Genomic DNA, 15,457 nt, shown 5'->3' with positions numbered 1-15,457 from the left:
AGGTGCTGGTGCCAGCCCTAGGTGAGAGTCTCCCACCCCAGTGGGTTGTGTCCCTGCTTCAGGGAGAAGCAGGAAGGAATGTTTTGCTCCAGCCCCATCCGCTCCTGCTGGCACTTGCCCACAGTGCCAGATCCCTCTCCACTTCCCAAGTGTCAGTGTTTCTCGAGTCCAGTGCCTTTGTGCTCCTCCCTGTGATGGTGATCGCAGGGGTCTTAGGATGAGGGAAAAGACGAGAATGTTGACTCCATGTTTCAGAAGGCTTGATTTATTATTTTATGATATATATTATATTAAAACTATACTAAAAGAATAGAAGAAAAGATTTCATCAGAAGGCTAGCTAAGAATAGAAAAGGAATGGAATGAATAACAAAAGCTTGTGTCTCGGACAGAGAGTCCGAGCCAGCTGACTGTGATTGATCATTAATTAGAAACAACCACATGAGACCAATCACAGATGCACCTGTTGCATACCACAGCAGCAGGTAATTACTGTTTACATTTTGTTCTGAGGCCTCTTGGCTTCTCAGGAGAAAAAATCCTAAGGAAAGGATTTTTTAGAAAATATCATGGCTACGTCTCCCCAGTAGGAGGAAGGAGCCTCAAGAAGGAGCTGGAGTTGCTGTCCCTCCAGAGTGGGGTACAAGGACCAGAGGAACCCTGTCATGATTCTGGAGAGCCCAGGACCCATCACCATGTGGGCCATGCCGTGCCATCATCCCCTCTTGCCTCTACAACTTCTCTAGAAGGAGGGCTGAGATATCTAAAACAGCTCATGAGACCCCTGACCCAGAAATAAACCCAAGCATGGAAAATTTGGAGTAGTGTAAAGAATGAGAAGATATAAACCAAACTCTGAAAAATTTTCTGACCGTATAACCTAAGATTTTCCATGTAGACAAATACAAAACCCAACTGAAGTAGAGAAATACCGAAAAAAGAAAAAATCCTTGCAATAAGCTAGGCCCTGGCATATGCTTATCACACACTACTAGATACTGTAAAGTAACAATAGAGGCGATAGGCAAGAAAATGAATCAGCAGCTACTCCAGTCACTCAGGCTACAGCCAACACCCCAGCTACTCAAAGTGTAGCTAAAGCAAGCAGTGGGCCTAAGCCTATAGCTAAACCAGACGAGAAGCCTAAGCCTGCAGCTAAAGAGTAAACCTCAGCCAATAGCTGTTACTCCTACCACAACAAACAAAACCACATTTTTAACCAATTACCAATAAACAATGATGATGATCCATGAGAAAGATCCTCAAAACCAAAAACTAAATTAAGAGTCAAAAATCCAAGAGTCGCTAATTTTTTGCTAGAAGACTTTTGTAACCTAAGAAAAAGATTACACTCAATGACCTGATAAATCTATAGTTAATTAATTAGTCCATCTTTAAGATAGTACAAGCGAAACTGCAATTCTAAATAATACTAACGCAAAGCATTTAAGATCACTGCCACATAATCCAGTTACCAACCAAAAAATGATGAGAGGGGCTGACCCTCACCATCCCTCGGCACGGGTCCTGGGAAGTGTGGCACAAAGATGCCTGAATACAGACGATCTCTATATGCAACAAACCCATTGGAAGACCACAGAACAAAAGATTAAACTCTTAAGAAAAATTACAATAACAAAAATTGTCTTTTCAGATGACATAAACACTATAAATCCAAACTTAGTACCATATACATCCCTGATGTGACAAAAACTTGTACGACTTGGGCCACAAGAATGCATTTCTACTTTAGCAATAATAAAGCAAGATAACAGTAAAGAAACCCTACTTAATATGGCAAAGAAGCTCCAAACATATACAGGTAATGCATACTGTACTATATGTAACCCAGCATGTACAAAAACCACAACTGTAGAAACACATCTACAAAACTTAGAAGACAAAATAAAACCACCAAAATCTCAGAAAGGAGATGAAAGAAAGCTTTCTTCAAATCTCAACAATATAAATCAGAAGTTCTAATACCAAACACAAACATTCCCCAGACAGGGAGAGAAAGTACACCCCACAAACTAAACTATAATTCTTCTTAGGTAACAATAGAGAAAACATAAAGAAATAAGATTAAAAAATCTACTACTGCTCTGGCACAGTGGGTACTTCAATTAAAAGACAACAAGACTCAAAGAAAAAATTCCACCAAAAAAGAAACTCCAACAGCCCAGAAGCAAACTATCAAGTATAATAATAGTAACAACATATCCAATCCCCTTTAAAAAACCTCCCAAACATATATGAAAAAAAAAAAAAAAAAGAATAACCAGGCTTAGAGGAGCCCTGCCTCTAGGCAGGTAGAGGCTAAGAAAAAAAAGTGGTTTTTAGACTGTGTAAATTCATTAGCCTAACACATCAGAACCACAAAAATATAAATCCTTAGTTAACACTAGTGCACAGTAAACCTTAATCCCACCAAAACATGTAAAGACAAAATCTATTTCTATTACTGGCATGACAAGGGGATGACAAAATTTGACTTTAGTAGAAACTGAGATAAGCCCAACTAGAAATGAATAAAAACCCCACCCTATTGTGACTAGCTCAAAAGCCCCAAACATTTTAGAGATAAACTTCCTTCAAAGGGGGTATTTGAAAGACCCAAAGAGACTCAAGTAAGCATTTGAGATAACAACTGTAAAATCAAAGTGCAACAAACAATTAAACACCTTGCCTAAACTATCAAAGAGCCCATCTACAATAAAACTCCTGAAAGTAGAAAAGCATTTAGTTTATTAATATTCCAAAACATCTGCAGTACATCAATAACATCATTGTGTAAAAAAATACAACAAAAAAAGTATTTAAGAAATTTACCCTAAACCAAGACAGCAGAAGGAAGGGGCAACAGCCACTGCTCTGGCAGCACAGAGGGAGCTAGGGCTTGTGCAGCATCTCTGTCCTACCCCCACCACGGGCCTTTGTCCTGCCCTCGTGTCCCTGGCCATGGGGCAGGCCTGTGTGGGCAAACGTGTCTGCCCAGAGGCTGGGGGGCAGCAGGGCCTGACGCTGCTTCTGCTCTCTCCACAGCACTGAAGGAGCTGTGTTTGGGCACACTGCAGGGGTAAGCTGCTGCTGCTGCTGCTGCTGCTGCTGCTGCTGCTGCTGCTGCTGCTGCTGCTGCTGCTGCTGCTGCAGGGGGATGGAGGCTCCCACAGCAGCCACACAGGCAGCACAGCTCCTCAGCCAGGAAGAAGAGTCCAGCAGGGCAGAGGCTCCCAGCTCAGCCACGCTCAGGCTATCAGGCTACTGGAGCTGGGTGGTTGCTGGCTGTTGGCCCTTTGTGCTGTGGGGCTGCTCTGTGAGTGCAGCTGGCTTCCTGCAGGCTGAAACCAAGCAAGGGCCTGCCACGGCCCTGTCCAGCGATGGAGGCACCTTTGCTTCCCAAAGTCACCTGATGAGAGGACACGCTCATCAGGTGACTTTGGGAAGCAAAGGTGACCTCTTCTTCTGGCCAAGCTGTGCTCACTTGTTCCCCCAAGTGTGGCCATGGAGCTGTGGCACCCTGAGGGAGGGCATCCCCTGGGCAGGCAAGGGCACCCAGTGGACTGTGGGCACTGCAGGTAGTTGTGCAGAGACGGAGTCTGCGTTGCTGCCGCAGCTTGGAGAGGGCAGGACCAGGGCTGGGGCAGCTTCTCCCAGTTACATGCCAGCTCTCAGGAGCCCCACAGGCACACGCCAGCTGCTGCTCCTTGCCCAGGATGCCACATGGCTCCGCAGGGCGCTGAAGGCAGGGCAGCGCAGGCCAGGCTGCGGCAGCGCTGCCCTGGTGTTCTCCACTGATGGCCTTTGGTTCTCTTTCCCTCAGCAGCAGCAGCAGCAGCAGGGAGCGGTGGCAGGGTCAGGATGAGGAGGAGGTGGCTGCCCTGGCCCTTTGCTCCTGGGCTCCAGGCCAGGAGGGCTCTGGCTGCAGCAGGGCCGCTCTCTGGGCAGCCCCTGGCAGCCTCTGCACGGAGCACGGCTCGCTGCCCCATCCTGCTCGTGTCACTTTCCTCCAGCAATACCCTAGAGCTCCTCTTCACAAGGAAAAAACTCCAGCAATGGAAAAAGAGATCATTCAAGTCCAGTTCTGCCTGCCTTTGTATTGTAGTTCAGTATATGTATGTTTTGTCTGTAATTTCAGTAATTTCATATTTTTATGAAAATGTGCATTCATATCTTCACATTTTTGTGCTTCTAGTTATTATTTGTACATCAAAGCACTTATATTTTCATTATTTATTGCAGTTGTTAATTTTTATGTAGTCTATTTTATGTAGTGTATGTTATAAAAAACAACCTTTTGGTTGTTTTCCTCATTCTTAAAAAAAATATCCACAAGCCATTTTAGTCTCTGTCTCTCAGAGTTGTTTCATACCTCTCTATTTTAAACCAGGACTAGAGTACTTCAATAGGATTGAGAGAGGTCCATGAAATGCACACCAGTGATTCCTCTTGTCATGGCCCTGTCATGAGCCAGTTTTTGGGGTTTTTTTGGTTTTTTTTTTTGGTTTTTCCCTCTCTCATAAGTGTAACTGTAGCCACACATTGAGTTGCAAACTTAAGCCAGATGAGCAGAATAAAAACGATGTGATGGGCCTTTGGGAGCACCCTTGCTGATCTTTCTGCTTTTTCCATTGAGCAAGGCTCTGATCCAGGCAAAGAGATTGCACTTAGTGCTACAGAAACATTTGGCAGGAACTCTGCTGATTTCTAGGAACAGCTGGAGGTCTGTGTCTCCCCAGGATGTTTTGGCTGTCCCAGGCTTTGTTGGGTTTTGGCTGCAAATACCATTGCCTTTGCTTTCTGATCTAGAAGTGCCATGGCTGGGCAAAAACTGCCCATGGGCCATATTCCAAGGGCAGTTTGGTTTGGAGTTTGTGAATGAAGGAGAGCCTTATCCAAAGCACATTTAAAAAATCATGAAAAAGGACTTCCATCCTTAACAAGCAACTGATAATTCAGAAGGGAACGTAGAACTTATTCGCAGAGAGAAAAGGAAGGAAATCTTCCAGTGGAGTTGTGGTTTACAGAGTTTTTACTCTGACTCCCACTCACAGCTGGCACTGGAGAAAGGTATGTCCCTGGAGGTGTCAGTGTCTTCTGTCTGCCATGAATTGTTTTGCTGCAATCAGAGGCATCAAGGTGGAGAGAGGCTCAGCTGATGTTAGGAACAGGAGCTGCCCCAAGGAGAAAAAAAGAAATGAACTTTTATCTCCCAAACCCATCTCTGCACAGGCTCAAGCAGGATTCCTCTGGTTCCCAGAAATACAAAGAAATAGGGCTGAGAAGGCCATCTGGACATACCTGTTCATGCCCAAGATCTTGCTGATGCCATTTGGGTTTTGCCTTTTTTTCTATGTTTTCTATATTCTTTGCATATATGTTTGTAGCTCTATATCCTATTGTATTAGTGACCAGTTTTCCTAATACTTTTCCAAGGCCTTTCCCTAAGCAGAAAGACAAATTCCAGAGCTCCAAGCGCTGGGGGGTCCAAGGCCCTGGTGCCATTTTGGTTCTTCCTGGGACAGAACCCTCTGGGGAGGTGGTGGAGTCACCATCCCTGGATGTGTTTAAAAGAAGACTGGATGTGGCACTCGGTGCTGTGCTTTAGTTGAGGTGTTAGGGCACGGGTTGGACTCGATGATCTTGAAGGTCTCTTCCAACCTAGGGATTCTGTGATTCTGTGACTGAGGCAGCTTTTCCTGCAGCCCTGGAAAGGGCTGCGGGGACCCTTGACTGAGGACGGCCATCAGGGCTCATGGAAAAGAAGCAAAGGGCTCAAGGCGAAGGCTGAGAGGCCCGAGCTGCCCCAGCGCGGCCCAGAGCGAGCCTCACGTCCTCCTCCTCCTCAAGCTGCGCCCTCTGCGCTGCCTTTGCGGCACCGGCGGCTCCTCTCGCTGAGGGGCTCCAGGGCGTGCTGGGGGCCGGGCCCCTCGTCTTCGGCAAGCGCCGGAGCCTCGGAGGCGAGCGGCTGCTGCTGTGGCCGGCAGGGGAGAGCTGCGGCTGCGGCCCTGGGCACGGCCAGCTGCCGCTATGGCCGGCTCCTGCCGCGGCTCCTGCCTCTGCTCCTGCCCTGTGCGCACAGACACGGCCGAGGGCTGCCCGGCAGCTCCCTGCCGCTCCGCGGCGGGCCCGGCCGGGCTGCTGCTCTCTGCGACCTCTGCCCGCCGCTGCCGGCCCCGCCGCGCTCCCGCCCGCCTCTGCCGCAGCGGGGCCCACACGGGAGGCAGCACATTGCGGCCGCCTCGGAAAAGCCCTGCCCGCAAACTGCCCGCCACGGCCTCGGCCTCAGGGCACGGGCTGCCGGCGTCCTCGCAGCTGCGAGCCAGCCCGGGCCGCCTGCCGGCCTCGGCCACAGCTCCCGCCTGTGTCCCCATGGCCGCGGCTGCTCGGCCCAGCGGGCTGAGCACAGCGAGCGCCAGCAGCAGCAGCTCCTGACGGGCCCAGCCTCCGCGCGCTCCGAGCCCGCCCTCCCCCGAATTCCAGCCCTAAGGGCCTTGGCGTCCCAATGCATCCCCTGCGGGCAGCAGAGTCGGCCGCTGAGCTCAGCCCATGGTGACACCACCAAGTGACCAATGGAAAAGTCACCAAATCCTCAGCAGAGACAAGACAAAATTCCCATGCTGTCTGACAGCCTGAAGCAACTGCCAATTCCACATCATTCCATCCACGTGGGAAAAGAGACTTTTGCATTAAAGCAGAAAAGAGTTACCTAAAAGGAGGCCAGGAACAAACAACAAAGTTCTTTGGACTCGTGTTTCTTGTGTCTGTTAGAAAGGCCAAAAAAATGCAGTCCTTGCTCTTCTGACACAGCTCTGTTCATGATGTGGGACAGTGAGTGCTGATGTGCAGGAGCTGATGGAAGGCACAGGGACCAGGATGCAGCAGGCACAGTGCCAAGCTGACAGAGGGATGATCTCCGGCAGTGGCATGAAGGAGAGGAGTTTCCAGGCAGGACAGAAAATGCCTCTTGCTTTCACCTCTTCTTTCAGTGCTGCTAAGAATGTAGCCTGGAGCAAGCTGGAACACCAGAGCATGGAGCCCTTTCCAGGCAGGGCTGCGTCTGCTGAAGGGGGCCAAGGGGCAGAGGGAGCCCAGCAGGGATCAGACACAAAGCAGCAGGAGACTGAGGAGCCCCTGCTCACAGCTCTGGTCACTGCTGGTGGCATTTTCTATTGAACCATCTCCAAGGACTTCTGTTGTGCTCTGCATTTGTAAGTATTTTCCCCCTTGGGTTTGTTTTTGTTTTTTTGTTTTGTTTGGTTGGGTTTGGTTTGGTTTGGTTGTCTCCTGCACCTTTATTTCTCCAAATTTCCCTACCCTGTCAGCAGCAGCCCCTGTCCAGAACTGGCTCTAAAATATCAGCAAAGCAGCTGGGAACAACAATGGGGGGAATCCTGTGGCTCAGAAATTCTTATGCCAGTGCCCTGCCTGTGCCTTATGCTTTGTGTCAGGACCTCCTTTTCTGTTAAAAAACTAGTGAGCAGTGGAGGTTTTTTGCCTAAGAGCTCCTGAGAAGCAAACGTTGTGCTGGGATTCTCATGAGTGTATCTGTAAAGTTCATTGCTGGGAAACAGAAAGTAAAGCCAGGGTAGCAGAGCATCTGGGAGCTTGTCACTGCCTGCAAAGGGCTGGTGTACGATGGGGGAACACCGCATTCCGGGATGGGCAAAAAGGGTAAATGTGCTCAAGGTGCTGCAGATGAGGTTTGGGTTCACTTAGAGAGCAGTCAGGGGTGCTGAGCACTGCAAGATCCAGCTGCAGTCCCCATCCATGTCCCTTTCAGTGCTGGCTTTAGGGTGTCTGCAGCCTGGATCCAGAGCGCCCTGGGGGGCTCCTGTGGCTGCCTTTGCACTCAGGGTGAGGATGCCCAGGAGCCGCTGAGGCCGGCAGTGGGGACCAGGGCTGGGGCTTGTGGCCTGGCAGGTGCGGCTCTGGAAGCTGGGACATGCCAGGGCATGGGTCACTGTCACTGGCCTGCAGAGCCCTGGCTGTGATAAACAAATTCACTGGATTTAAGGATCATACAATTATTGTTTTATTATTATTATGCAAGCAAGAATAAGCAAAGTTCAGTGCTGGGCGGCCGGGAGTCTCCGCTCCTCTAGGCTCGCGCTGTTCCTATCCCCAAAGTTCGCCTTTTATTGCCTTTTTCTCCCGGGTCCAGAGATGACGTGGTCTGTCTTTTGCACTTGCTCGTTCAGTTGCTAGGGGGTCTTTTTCTGCCTTCTGGTGGTGGTGGGATGAAGGCTCCAAGTCTTCTTCTTTTAACCGCTGAGTGAACTTTCCCTTATAAGGCATACCTATACAGTGGAATTTTCAGAACACTATGCGATTCCTGCAAGTCCAAGCAATTCTTGCAAGTTTAGGGATTGTTGTTACAGCCTTCCTCTGTGACCTCTGGGTGAACTTTTCTTTATAAGGTATATCTTTACCATGGAATTCCCAAAGCACTATAGGATTCCCGCAAGCCAAGCAACCATATGTGGCTGCACATATAAGAATCAAGCTGTTTTAGCTATTTAGTTATTGCTTTTATATTGTATAATTATTTAGCTATTGATTTATTAATGAACAAACGTATTGCTACTTATTACAATCCCCCTCTTTTTTTTTTTACCAATTTTGTTCATTAAATCTTTTTAGTTCCTTCCTAGCAAGTGTTAACTGAGTTTCCTCATCAGTTAAGCTATGTGCACTAACTATAGATGCTAATTTCCTTAGCTTTTTCATCATATTCCAATTCATAACGAATAGAACTGCTGACAAAATAAAACCAAGCACAATCAGAATCAAAACAACAACAATGGGATGGCATATACTGTTTAGGACACCTGTGGTATTAGGAGACCACCCGAACAGGGTGTCCCACCACCTGTGCTTGCCATCTTGCTTTACCCTCTCTATAACCCGGTGTATTTTTCCTACGTCACTATGAACAGTCACTAGGGTTTTCTGTCAGCTTTCCTTGATTTTCTTGAGGATTTGGATCAGGTCTTGATGGAGCATCAGTTGTCTCACTAGAGTGAAGTTCATCCCAATCGGGGTGGGCATTAGCTTGTGAAGCAGTGTGTAGTTGGATTGTAATAGGTGGTGAGAGGTGACTTTAGGTTCATAAGCGATATCACACCCTGTAATCTTAGTGAAGTTACAAGCACAGAAGTTTGAGTGATTCTTTGTATCCACCACAATATCATCTACAAGCACAGAATCATCAATAGTTCTAAAACACGCACATCCATTGCCTATGTATATAAGAACTGTTTTAGAAGTCTCATTAGGACGAATCTCAAAATGACAGATGTTTTGCTCTGTGTCTAAACAGATATCTTGAGCTATAATTACATTGCCTTCACAGATGAACCCCAGTTTTTCTTGGATAATACAAGATTCCAAATCAACAGTTTGCCATTTGTCATCAAACTGACGGGCCCATCCCCTATGTTCTATAGGATTGAGAACAGCTCCGTCATGGTTTATTCCTAATGCAATAACAGGAAAAACTAGATGTACAGAGGCATTGCATATGGTCAAGACAAAAGCAGTAGCTGTATTTGAAATAGCATTATAGGTAAAATTCACCAGTTTCCACCAGGATTGGAATTCTCTTTCAAAATTGTTGGCATTGTCCCAGATTATTTTCCGAATTTCTGTGGGGAAAGTGCCTTCCTCACCTTCTCTTATAATCGAGGCAGAAACTGACTGCATCCACAATTGTGCCTGGATACAGCTGAGGGCTAAGGAAACATTATTTTGTGCAGCACTGAGTGCATCAATCACCAATTTGTGATCGTTCACATTTACTCTTTCCTAATTTGGCAAAATGTTTGACAGCATCCACTGGTGTGTCCCCAAGGCTAACAGAGATGACTTCAGTGGTTGCTGTAATTTGGACAGATCTCTAGTCGTAGCAGCCAATTTGTTCATTAGTACTTCCGAATCAATGCTATTCAGGATTCCCAATCCTGTACCTAGAACACTGGTCACATCTCTAAGTTTCCTTGTTTTAAAAGAGCCATTTTCCGGAGCCAAATGGTCCAGCCTTCAAAGGATGTTTGCAAAAACGGAGAACAAGCTGGCTGGATGTCTGAAACATTGGTCTGCATCAGCAGTTGGACCTGTTTGAGAGACCATGCTGGATTGAATAATATTTGTTGTTGACCAGTTTTCCTGATTATATAAGGTCCAATTTTGAAAATTCTTGGGGTGAGTATAACTGGTGGTGCAGATGGAGTGGTGATATTGTGAGGTTCAGCAGTGGTAGAGTGCGTTTTAGTATCTATTATAAATTTAAAAGAAAGGCCCTGTGTATCTTTCGACCAGAGACAGACTACCTCTGCAGTGTGAGTTAATGTGAAGTTTTGCCAGCAGTCTCATGTTATAGGGTATGCACAAGCTGCTATTTGTTTATCCTCCTGACCCATGGAAACACTGATTGCAATTGCGTTAGTATAGTCAGACCCATTAACCATTCACATCCAATATTAATTTGTTCTCCCACTATCCCTTGAAGCTGCCAGGTTTTCTGCTTCTTCCATTCTTGTCTAGCGTACGGCAGACTGTCATGCAGTACTAATGTTAGTAAACTTAAACCTGTGGTAGATTGCAAAAAGGCCTGAGACCAGTCAGGGATCAAGGTCCATTTATTTAGGGGGATCATGTTCTCTTTGTAAGGCTGATGAGGGTTTTCCCAGGCAGCCGGGAGGCTCAGGGTTATAATAATTAAGGTAGCTCGCCAAGCAGGGCAGGGTCCTAGCAACAAATTTCTTTCTCCTTTCGTACTCATATCTCTTTTACCTGGGAGTTTCCTGTGCTCCGTTCCTGTTCCTGTGGTCCGTTGCTCTCCCCCACTACTCCTTACCTCTCTGCCTCGCCTGCCAGCCCGGGTGCGTCGGTCTGCAGGGATCATTATCTTCTCGGCAGCAGGGGTAGTCTTCAGGGGGTGCATTATTTGGGCTATCTCCTTAACTCCTGCCCCCACTCCTAAGGGCAGGCTGTCAGGCCTCCAGGCAAAGGGTCTCTTGCAAAGGATTTCTTTGATTTTACGACGGACTCTCTGCCGTCCCTAGCGAGCTTTACAGGGCCTGAGTCTCACACCTACTTAGGGTCCACCCTCTGCCTTTTATTCCCTTTCTCCTGTCTTCCTAGAGTTACATCGTTCTTCCCTACATTCTCTACGTTTTTGTTGTTTATAGACTCGGGAATAGTGACGAATCGTGCTATTCCACTCGTCAGGCCTCACTTGCCACTCCAGAGGAACATGGATTCCCTTCTTACACAAGGTAGTTAATATGACTGTCTGGTTTTGGCGTGTGATCCTATGCAATTGGTGTTGGAATTCCCATGCCAGGGCCCAATCTCTTCTCTGTTCTAGATTTTCAACTAGTGACGCTGCTTCTCTGTCAGGGATCTCCCCCTCTCCAGGGATCCTTATAAATTCTTCTAGGGCTCTTAATGGATTTGCTCTTCTCCAATCCCAATCCCAAGTAAGACACCATGCACTCCCCACCAAATGTGACTGGAGAATCCACCATTTGTCTTTACAGCCCCCGCAAAAGATTTTTACCCACGCCCGACAAGAAGATTCCCGACATTTAAGACACTTGGTGTAATTGAATAATTCTCGCCTCACTTCAGCCACTATTGAAAGAGCAAGTGTCAGTTCAGTCCAGGTTTTCCACGGCAGAGGGCACTTGAACTCCTGTTCCAGTTCCTGTAGGGGTTTTCTTACCAAGAGTCTCAATGGGTATAGTTCTCTGTCCCCTAATTCAGTCATTCACGTTTCCAGCTGGTGCAGGTTCCTGTGCCTTCCGAAGGGTTAGCCGTGGATCTCCAGGGCGACTGGTCACCTCCCAAGGGGTGTCTGCAGTGATGGGTCCTTTCGCTCGACTGGCATGTGTCCAGCCTTTTTCAGCAGTTGGGATGGCTGTTTCTGTGGTAAACAGGACAACATAGGGACCTTCCCATTGGGGCATTAGGGACGTCTCTTTCCAAGTCTTAATTAGGACCCTATCTCCGGGTTTAAGCTTATGCATTATTATATCCAAAGGGGGTCTTTGTACCAATAGCCCTTTTCGTTTTAATTCCTCCCTCCGTTTCATTAACTTTGTATGTAACCCTGAATTTGACTGTCTTGGATGCAAGGATGGTTCCCCGGGAGTTCTAAGTCGTAAGGCATTCCATAAAGCATTTCAAAGGGAGAGATTCCCACATCCATCCTAGGTTGGATTCTAATGTTTAGCAATGCCATGGGTAAACATCTGACCCAAGACATTTTAGTTTCTACCATGAGCTTGGTGAGTTGCTTCTTGATTTCTCCATTTGCCCTTTGTCATGGTTTGACACTGGCACAATGCCAGTGCCCCCATGAAAATACCTTCTCCCTGGTTTCTGCTGTGAGATGTGACCAGGAATAAGCAAAGCAGGCTCCTACTTAGGGAAAAAAGAAAACAAAACTTTATTAACTACACTACAACTACAAAGAAAAAGGAACACACATACACAGGGAAAATGAAAACTTCACAAATGCATTTCCTCCTCCCCCCACCAAATTTCCAACACAATACATTTGTTTCTCAAATCACCAACTCTCGGTCCAGCACCACCCTTCAAACAATCAATCCTCAGTTCATCAAGAGGAGAGGAGTCCTTCTTGTGCCATGGGCTTCCCCTGGAAACACAATCGAAGCCTCATGTGTTTCCGTGTCACTCGTGGCACTGCCCGGAGTACATCTGCCGTCGTGACTTCTTCCTTTTCATGTCCAGTGCTCTCACCACTGAACATGGACCAGAACTGCTTCTAGGGTTGTCTTTTAAGGATGCTCTGTCCCGATCCAAAAAAGGCACAGTCTCTCCTTTGGGACACCTGTCCCCACAATCTCTCCTTTGGGACACCTGTCCCCCCCATATTTTTTCACCCCCTGGGGCTGAGGGGCATCAACACTGAACCCTCTTGGCTCTGAGGCCATTGCCTCCCCCTAGAATGCAGTCTCTGTATCACAAGGAACATGGTTCTGTCCATGGCTATACAAAAAGAGTCCAGCAAAAGCTACTCCATCATCTCTTCCCACTAGGATTCTTCTCTACTCTTCTACTATCTCTCACTCGCCCAGACCTCTCTCACACTGGCCCATTTCCTTTTTCATCTTCCACTCTATCTTCTAGGAAAGGTCAATGTTCTGTAAAGTTCTCATTTTCCAAAAAGGGGTTAAAAGCTCCTACACGCGGCCGGCTGAACCCCCCCCTCTTCTCCGTCCCAGCCGTGCTGCCGGCACAGGCCCATGTTTATCAAGCTTCAAGGTTACAGTCTCAGGCAGCGGCTCTCTCTTTCTCTCTCTCTCTGTGTCTCTCGGGGGGGGCACCCGATGGCTCCCGGTGTCTCTCTCTCTCTCTCTCTCTTCCACCCTTCCACCCCGGGGCTCAGGCCTACCTCTCTCGGCCACATGGCTTTCCCCTCCCCCTGCCCAGCCAGCAGCTGGGCCGGGGGAGAGACCCGAACTCTTTCCCGCCGGAAACCCAAGAGGACCCTCCCAGGGGAGAGCTCTGCTTTTAACCCCGTGTTCTCAGAGGCGTGTCCATGTCTCAATGGCCAGGTTAAATGCCAATATTAAAGCCTGAATATCCATTGGCCAAAAACACAGCATCCCAAAAAACACATTTCCTGTCAAACCACCACACCCTTTCCACCCTCCCTGAGCTTTGAGGGTGCCAAGGGGTGTGATATTGCCATTTAGTGCCTAAGGCCATGGTTACCTCTCTCAGTACTTTGTTTGCAAAATGGGGACCTCTATCAGAGTCTAATATTTCTACTAGTCCATACCTAGGGATTATTTCTTCCAGCAGGGTTTTAATCACCACATTTGCAGTAGCCTGCGATGTAGGATATGCTTCTACAAAGTGGGTTAGATGATCTACCAGTACCAATAAGTACTTGTATCTCCCTACTTTCGGCAGCTCAGTGAAATCTATTTGTAGATGTGAAAAAGGTCGGTGTGCTAATTCCCTTCCTCCTGGAGTCCTTTCTGGAGCCTGATGTCTTTTAACTCTTTGGCATGTTATACATCCCCTAACTACTTGTTTTGCTACATCGTAAATTCCTATACACATGTATTTAATAGTAAACTGATCTACTAAGGCTTGGGTTCCCCAATGAGTCTGGTCATGCAGCTGCTGCACTATTCTTTGGGCCATAGATTTTGGCAGTACCTCCCTATCATCTGGCAATTTTCGAATACCCCCATTCTCTTTTATTCCCATTTTTCTAATTTCTCCTTTTCCTGGGCTGTAAAGCTCAGGACTCGAACTTTCTGATCATCTCGCGTTCTCCTTATCCCCTGATCCTGGAATTTTCTGAGAGCAGCTTCCTTTGCCTCTCTGTCTGCTGTGTTGTTTCCTCTGATCAAATGGGAGAGACCCTTTTGATGTCCTTTAACATGTGCTATTGGTGTTTTCTTTGGGCCTCTTAAAGCTTGTAGTACCTGAGTAATTAGTTCCTGATGTATTAATTCTCTTCCTCAGGAGTTTATTAACCCTCTTTCTTCCCAAATTTTCCCAAAAGTATGCACCACTCCAAAGGCGTATTTTGAGTCCGTGTAGATGGTCCCAACCTTAGCTTCCAAGAATTTTAGAGCCCGCAATACTCATACAGCTCACAGGCCTGGGCTGACCAACTAGGAGTCAAAGGTCCAGATTCTATTATTTCCAAATTTTCACCTCCTACAATCGCATATCCAGAGATTCGCTTTCCCTCAACAACTCTAGGGGACCCATCCACAAATAACCTTTCTCCCTCTTCCAGTTCTTCCTCTTCAAGGTCCGGCCTAATTTTTGTTTGTTTTTCTATGCTATGTAAGCAGTCATGAGTTAAATTCTCCTGTGGATCTCCAAACAAGAATTCAGCGAGGTTTTGCAGAGAGGTGGTTTCAAGTATCAACTGAGGGGATGACAGTAAAATGCTGTCGTATTTCAAAAGTCTTGAGTCTGTTATCCATTTTTCTACCTTTTGTTGCAATACTGCCCGTATGTTATGGGGGGTAAAGACTTTCAGTTCTCCTCCATAGGTAATTTTGAGAGCTTCTTCCACTAAGAGGGCTGTTGCCACTATAATCTGCAAACATGTTGGCCATCCTCTACTTACGGGGTCTAGTATCTTAGAAATAAATGCTACTGGTTTTCGACTGCCGGCCCAGTCCTGAGCCAGTAACAAACAAATAAAAGGGTCTCCTAACGTCCAGGAGGCTTAGCACTGGGGCACTAGCCAATTCCTCTTTTAATTGTTCTAATGATTCATCATCCTTCTCAGTCCATTTCATCAAACTGTCAGCAGTTAGTTTTTCATACAAAAATTTTACTTTACCACTAAAGTTTTCAATCCATTGTCTGCAGTACCCTACAAGACCCAATAGCTGCCTAATTTGTCTCTTATTTCTTGGGGGAGGAAGGGAGAGGATTCCCTTAACCCT

Source organism: Agelaius tricolor, unplaced genomic scaffold, assembly GCF_023055355.1.
Source record: "Agelaius tricolor isolate 1412-34295 unplaced genomic scaffold, bAgeTri1.0.p SCAF_53, whole genome shotgun sequence".
Classification (NCBI taxonomy): domain Eukaryota; kingdom Metazoa; phylum Chordata; class Aves; order Passeriformes; family Icteridae; genus Agelaius; species Agelaius tricolor.
This window is presented reverse-complemented; position numbering follows the sequence as displayed.